The sequence below is a fragment of the Idiotropiscis lumnitzeri genome, unplaced genomic scaffold (genome assembly GCF_059441095.1).
Source record: "Idiotropiscis lumnitzeri isolate Australia: NSW breed Sydney's pygmy pipehorse unplaced genomic scaffold, RoL_Ilum_1.0 HiC_scaffold_105, whole genome shotgun sequence".
Taxonomy (NCBI): Eukaryota; Metazoa; Chordata; class Actinopteri; order Syngnathiformes; family Syngnathidae; genus Idiotropiscis; species Idiotropiscis lumnitzeri.
In genome coordinates this window covers 306183-314690 of record NW_028283643.1, presented here as the reverse complement: position 1 = coordinate 314690, position 8508 = coordinate 306183, and positions in this window count along the sequence as shown.

Genomic DNA, 8508 nt, shown 5'->3' with positions numbered 1-8508 from the left:
CAAGTTTGTATTTACCGTTAATATTTCCCTTTTTTATTAAACAAAACACAACAAGAACACAACTCTTGTGGTGTAACAGAAACACGCTCATCCTTTGGGGTGGGAGATTCCAGGTGCAAATCCTGGCAAGAGTGTGGAACTTGTTGGTTAAACCAATACTTCATTTAAACCGTATTTCTATTCAGAGAAACAATGAATTTGACATTAGATTTTGATACAATGTATTAGACTTTATAACTGTTTATATTTTGTATTTTTTGCTCTCTCTCTATATACACGTTTGTATTTACTGTTACTATTTCCCTTTTTATGATTTATTTTATAATTGTTTATATTTTGTAATTTTTCCTTTCTTATCTATACAAGTTTGCAGATACTGTTAATATTACTCTATACAAATTTGTCTTTACTGTTAATATTTCCCTTTTCATTATTTATTTTATAATTGTTGACATTTTGTAAGTTTTTGCTTTCTCTATACAAGTTTATATATACTGTTAATGTTTCCCACCAGCCCGCGCCGGGATTCGAACTCCCTCCGATTCCTCGTCCTCTCCCCTCCTGCTCCCTCTTCCCCCCACCCCTTTTTTCCCTCTTTCCTTCCCCCGCGAGTCAGTCCATTATGCCCCATCCTAAGGAAATCTTTGCGGCGGTGGGACTGCAAAACATTCCTAACCAAGTCCTAACAGTTCCGAACACTTCCTAACCAAGTCCTAACAGTTCCTAACCAAATCCTAACACTTCCTAACGCTTTCCTAACGTGAGTTTCAAACACGGAAGTATTTTCTAACAGCGGGGCAAAGAGGGATAAAAGAGCCAATCATCTTTCGACTTCGTGGTTTGACTTGGAGGCGGGGCGGATGAAACAATGACGGCTCCTCTCATAGCGCTATGCCCCACAATCGCTTCCGTGACTGGAGGCTCTGGTGAGTAACCCTCGAAGAAAAGAGCAAGGGAGAAGAGGTGAGCCACATAAGAAGCGGAAGAGGAAGGAAGCATATCAGTATGAGTGCAATCTATACGGTTAATATTTCCCTTTTTATTCTATAATTGTTTATATTTTGTAAGTTTTTGCTTTCTCTATACAAGTTTATAAATACTGTTAATGTTTCCCATCAGCCCGTGCCAGGATTCGAACCGCCTCCGTTTCCTCGGTACTGCAATGCTAAAAACAATGATTTATTTTATAATTGTTTATATTTTGTAATTTTTGCTTTCTCTATACAAGTTTGCATTTACCGTTAATATTTCCCTTTTTTATTAAACAAAACACAACAAGAACACAACTCTTGTGGTGTAACAGAAACACGCTCATCCTTTGGGGTGGGAGATTCCAGGTGCAAATCCTGGCAAGAGTGTGGAACTTGTTGGTTAAACCAATACTTCATTTAAACCGTATTTCTATTCAGAGAAACAATGAATTTGACATTAGATTTTGATACAATGTATTAGACTTTATAACTGTTTATATTTTGTATTTTTTGCTCTCTCTATATACACGTTTGTATTTACTGTTACTATTTCCCTTTTTATGATTTATTTTCTAATTGTTTATATTTTGTAATTTTTCCTTTCTTATCTAGACAAGTTTGCATATACTGTTAATATTACTCTATACAAATTTGTATTTACTGTTAATATTTCCCTTTTTATTATTTATTTTATAATTGTTTACATTTTGTAAGTTTTTGCTTTCTCTATACAAGTTTACAAATACTGTTAATGTTTCCCATCAGCCCGTGCCAGGATTCGAACCGCCTCCGTTTCCTCGGTACTGCAATGCTAAAAACAATGATTTATTTTATAATTGTTTATATTTTGTAATTTTTGCTTTCTCTATACAAGTTTGCATTTACCGTTAATATTTCCCTTTTTTATTAAACAAAACACAACAAGAACACAACTCTTGTGGTGTAACAGAAACACGCTCATCCTTTGGGGTGGGAGATTCCAGGTGCAAATCCTGGCAAGAGTGTGGAACTTGTTGGTTAAACCAATACTTCATTTAAACCGTATTTCTATTCAGAGAAACAATGAATTTGACATTAGATTTTGATACAATGTATTAGACTTTATAACTGTTTATATTTTGTATTTTTTGCTCTCTCTATATACACGTTTGTATTTACTGTTACTATTTCCCTTTTTATGATTTATTTTATAATTGTTTATATTTTGTAATTTTTCCTTTCTTATCTAGACAAGTTTGCATATACTGTTAATATTACTCTATACAAATTTGTATTTACTGTTAATATTTCCCTTTTTATTATTTATTTTATAATTGTTTACATTTTGTAAGTTTTTGCTTTCTCTATACAAGTTTATATATACTGTTAATGTTTCCCACCAGCCCGCGCCGGGATTCGAACACCCTCCGAATCCTCGTCCTCTCCCCTCCTCCTCCCTCTTCCCCCCACCCCTTTTTTCCCTCTTTCCTTCCCCCGCGAGTCAGTCCATTATGCCCCATCCTGGAGAAATCTTTGCGGCGGTGGGACTGCAAAACTTTCCTAACAGAGTCCTAATAGATCCGAACCAAATCCGAACAGTTCCGAACCAAATCCTAACACTTCCTTCCGCTTTCCTAACGTGAGTGCCTAACACGGAAGGATTTCCGAACAGCGGGACAAAGAGGGCTAAAAGAGCCAATCATCTTTCGAGTTCGTGATTTGACTTGGAGGTGTTACAGCAGCAAAGATATAGATCACACAGAGGCGGCGGCGTAATGTAGCCGTTAATGTATAACATAAGCAGCAGACATTCATAAAAAGCATGCAAATATACACAGTATATGCGTATATATACAAATCCATGGTACAGAGGGGTGATAAAAGTATTGTCATGGTAAAAGTACTGCAATGATAAAAAAAATATTGCAATGACAGAAAATACTGCAATGATAAAAGTACTGCAATAGTAAAAGTACTGCAATGCTAAAAACAATGATTTATTTTATAATTGTTTATATTTTGTAATTTTTGCTTTCTCTTTACAAGTTTGTATTTACCGTTAATATTTCCCTTTTTTATTAAACAAAACACAACAAGAACACAACTCTTGTGGTGTAACAGAAACACGCTCATCCTTTGGGGTGGGAGATTCCAGGTGCAAATCCTGGCAAGAGTGTGGAACTTGTTGGTTAAACCAATACTTCATTTAAACCGTATTTCTATTCAGAGAAACAATGAATTTGACATTAGATTTTGATACAATGTATTAGACTTTATAACTGTTTATATTTTGTATTTTTTGCTCTCTCTCTATATACACGTTTGTATTTACTGTTACTATTTCCCTTTTTATGATTTATTTTATAATTGTTTATATTTTGTAATTTTTCCTTTCTTATCTATACAAGTTTGCAGATACTGTTAATATTACTCTATACAAATTTGTCTTTACTGTTAATATTTCCCTTTTCATTATTTATTTTATAATTGTTGACATTTTGTAAGTTTTTGCTTTCTCTATACAAGTTTATATATACTGTTAATGTTTCCCACCAGCCCGCGCCGGGATTCGAACTCCCTCCGATTCCTCGTCCTCTCCCCTCCTGCTCCCTCTTCCCCCCACCCCTTTTTTCCCTCTTTCCTTCCCCCGCGAGTCAGTCCATTATGCCCCATCCTAAGGAAATCTTTGCGGCGGTGGGACTGCAAAACATTCCTAACCAAGTCCTAACAGTTCCGAACACTTCCTAACCAAGTCCTAACAGTTCCTAACCAAATCCTAACACTTCCTAACGCTTTCCTAACGTGAGTTTCAAACACGGAAGTATTTTCTAACAGCGGGGCAAAGAGGGATAAAAGAGCCAATCATCTTTCGACTTCGTGGTTTGACTTGGAGGCGGGGCGGATGAAACAATGACGGCTCCTCTCATAGCGCTATGCCCCACAATCGCTTCCGTGACTGGAGGCTCTGGTGAGTAACCCTCGAAGAAAAGAGCAAGGGAGAAGAGGTGAGCAGCAAAGATATAGATCACACAGAGGCGGCGGCGTAATGTAGCCGTTAATGTATAACATAAGCAGCAGACATTCATAAAAAGCATGCAAATATACACAGTATATGCGTATATATACAAATCCATGGTACAGAGGGGTGATAAAAGTATTGTCATGGTAAAAGTACTGCAATGATAAAAAAAATATTGCAATGACAGAAAATACTGCAATGATAAAAGTACTGCAATAGTAAAAGTACTGCAATGCTAAAAACAATGATTTATTTTATAATTGTTTATATTTTGTAATTTTTGCTTTCTCTTTACAAGTTTGTATTTACCGTTAATATTTCCCTTTTTTATTAAACAAAACACAACAAGAACACAACTCTTGTGGTGTAACAGAAACACGCTCATCCTTTGGGGTGGGAGATTCCAGGTGCAAATCCTGGCAAGAGTGTGGAACTTGTTGGTTAAACCAATACTTCATTTAAACCGTATTTCTATTCAGAGAAACAATGAATTTGACATTAGATTTTGATACAATGTATTAGACTTTATAACTGTTTATATTTTGTATTTTTTGCTCTCTCTCTATATACACGTTTGTATTTACTGTTACTATTTCCCTTTTTATGATTTATTTTATAATTGTTTATATTTTGTAATTTTTCCTTTCTTATCTATACAAGTTTGCAGATACTGTTAATATTACTCTATACAAATTTGTCTTTACTGTTAATATTTCCCTTTTCATTATTTATTTTATAATTGTTGACATTTTGTAAGTTTTTGCTTTCTCTATACAAGTTTATATATACTGTTAATGTTTCCCACCAGCCCGCGCCGGGATTCGAACTCCCTCCGATTCCTCGTCCTCTCCCCTCCTCCTCCCTCTTCCCCCCACCCCTTTTTTCCCTCTATCCTTCCCCCGCGAGTCAGTCCATTATGCCCCATCCTGAAGAAATCTTTGCGGCGGTGGGACTGCAAAACATTCCTAACCAAGTCCTAACAGTTCCGAACACTTCCTAACCAAGTCCTAACAGTTCCTAACCAAATCCTAACACTTCCTAACGCTTTCCTAACGTGAGTTTCAAACACGGAAGTATTTTCTAACAGCGGGGCAAAGAGGGATAAAAGAGCCAATCATCTTTCGACTTCGTGGTTTGACTTGGAGGCGGGGCGGATGAAACAATGACGGCTCGTCTCATAGCGCTATGCCCCACAATCGCTTCCGTGACTGGAGGCTCTGGTGAGTAACCCTCGAAGAAAAGAGCAAGGGAGAAGAGGTGAGCCACATAAGAAGCGGAAGAGGAAGGAAGCATATCAGTATGAGTGCAATCTATACGGTTAATATTTCCCTTTTTATTCTATAATTGTTTATATTTTGTAAGTTTTTGCTTTCTCTATACAAGTTTACAAATACTGTTAATGTTTCCCATCAGCCCGTGCCAGGATTCGAACCGCCTCCGTTTCCTCGGTACTGCAATGCTAAAAACAATGATTTATTTTATAATTGTTTATATTTTGTAATTTTTGCTTTCTCTATACAAGTTTGCATTTACCGTTAATATTTCCCTTTTTTATTAAACAAAACACAACAAGAACACAACTCTTGTGGTGTAACAGAAACACGCTCATCCTTTGGGGTGGGAGATTCCAGGTGCAAATCCTGGCAAGAGTGTGGAACTTGTTGGTTAAACCAATACTTCATTTAAACCGTATTTCTATTCAGAGAAACAATGAATTTGACATTAGATTTTGATACAATGTATGAGACTTTATAATTGTTTATATTTTGTATTTTTTGCTCTCTCTATATACACGTTTGTATTTACTGTTACTATTTCCCTTTTTATGATTTATTTTATAATTGTTTATATTTTGTAATTTTTCCTTTCTTATCGAGACAAGTTTGCATATACTGTTAATATTACTCTATACAAATTTGTATTTACTGTTAATATTTCCCTTTTTATTATTTATTTTATAATTGTTTACATTTTGTAAGTTTTTGCTTTCTCTAGACAAGTTTATATATACTGTTAATGTTTCCCACCAGCCCGCGCCGGGATTCGAACTCCCTCCGATTCCTCGTCCTCTCCCCTCCTCCTCCCTCTTCCCCCCACCCCTTTTTTTCCTCTTTCTTTCCCCCGCGAGTCAGTCCATTATGCCCCATCCTGGAGAAATCTTTGCGGCGGTGGGACTGCAAAACTTTCCTAACCAAGTCCTAATAGATCCGAACCAAATCCGAACAGTTCCGAACCAAATCCTAACACTTCCTTCCGCTTTCCTAACGTGAGTACCTAACACGGAAGGATTTCCGAACAGCGGGACAAAGAGGGCTAAAAGAGCCAATCATCTTTCGAGTTCGTGATTTGACTTGGAGGTGTTACAGCAGCAAAGATATAGATCACACAGAGGCGGCGGCGTAATGTAGCCGTTAATGTATAACATAAGCAGCAGACATTCATAAAAAGCATGCAAATATACACAGTATATGCGTATATATACAAATCCATGGTACAGAGGGGTGATAAAAGTATTGTCATGGTAAAAGTACTGCAATGATTAAAAAAAATATTGCAATGACAGAAAATACTGCAATGATAAAAGTACTGCAATAGTAAAAGTACTGCAATGCTAAAAACAATGATTTATTTTATAATTGTTTATATTTTGTAATTTTTGCTTTCTCTTTACAAGTTTGTATTTACCGTTAATATTTCCCTTTTTTATTCAACAAAACACAACAAGAACACAACTCTTGTGGTGTAACAGAAACACGCTCATCCTTTGGGGTGGGAGATTCCAGGTGCAAATCCTGGCAAGAGTGTGGAACTTGTTGGTTAAACCAATACTTCATTTAAACCGTATTTCTATTCAGAGAAACAATGAATTTGACATTAGATTTTGATACAATGTATTAGACTTTATAACATTTTATATTTTGTATTTTTTGCTCTCTCTCTATATACACGTTTGTATTTACTGTTACTATTTCCCTTTTTATGATTTATTTTATAATTGTTTATATTTTGTAATTTTTCCTTTCTTATCTATACAAGTTTGCAGATACTGTTAATATTACTCTATACAAATTTGTCTTTACTGTTAATATTTCCCTTTTCATTATTTATTTTATAATTGTTGACATTTTGTAAGTTTTTGCTTTCTCTATACAAGTTTATATATACTGTTAATGTTTCCCACCAGCCCGCGCCGGGATTCGAACTCCCTCCGATTCCTCGTCCTCTCCCCTCCTCCTCCCTCTTCCCCCCACCCCTTTTTTTCCTCTTTCTTTCCCCCGCGAGTCAGTCCATTATGCCCCATCCTGGAGAAATCTTTGCGGCGGTGGGACTGCAAAACTTTCCTAACCAAGTCCTAATAGATCCGAACCAAATCCGAACAGTTCCGAACCAAATCCTAACACTTCCTAACGCTTTCCTAACGTGAGTTTCAAACACGGAAGTATTTTCTAACAGCGGGGCAAAGAGGGATAAAAGAGCCAATCATCTTTCGACTTCGTGGTTTGACTTGGAGGCGGGGCGGATGAAACAATGACGGCTCGTCTCATAGCGCTATGCCCCACAATCGCTTCCGTGACTGGAGGCTCTGGTGAGTAACCCTCGAAGAAAAGAGCAAGGGAGAAGAGGTGAGCCACATAAGAAGCGGAAGAGGAAGGAAGCATATCAGTATGAGTGCAATCTATACGGTTAATATTTCCCTTTTTATTCTATAATTGTTTATATTTTGTAAGTTTTTGCTTTCTCTATACAAGTTTACAAATACTGTTAATGTTTCCCATCAGCCCGTGCCAGGATTCGAACCGCCTCCGTTTCCTCGGTACTGCAATGCTAAAAACAATGATTTATTTTATAATTGTTTATATTTTGTAATTTTTGCTTTCTCTATACAAGTTTGCATTTACCGTTAATATTTCCCTTTTTTATTAAACAAAACACAACAAGAACACAACTCTTGTGGTGTAACAGAAACACGCTCATCCTTTGGGGTGGGAGATTCCAGGTGCAAATCCTGGCAAGAGTGTGGAACTTGTTGGTTAAACCAATACTTCATTTAAACCGTATTTCTATTCAGAGAAACAATGAATTTGACATTAGATTTTGATACAATGTATTAGACTTTATAACTGTTTATATTTTGTATTTTTTGCTCTCTCTATATACACGTTTGTATTTACTGTTACTATTTCCCTTTTTATGATTTATTTTATAATTGTTTATATTTTGTAATTTTTCCTTTCTTATCTAGATAAGTTTGCATATACTGTTAATATTACTCTATACAAATTTGTATTTACTGTTAATATTTCCCTTTTTATTATTTATTTTATAATTGTTTACATTTTGTAAGTTTTTGCTTTCTCTATACAAGTTTATATATACTGTTAATGTTTCCCACCAGCCCGCGCCGGGATTCGAACACCCTCCGATTCCTCGTCCTCTCCCCTCCTCCTCCCTCTTCCCCCCACCCCTTTTTTCCCTCTTTCCTTCCCCCGCGAGTCAGTCCATTATGCCCCATCCTGGAGAAATCTTTGCGGCGGTGGG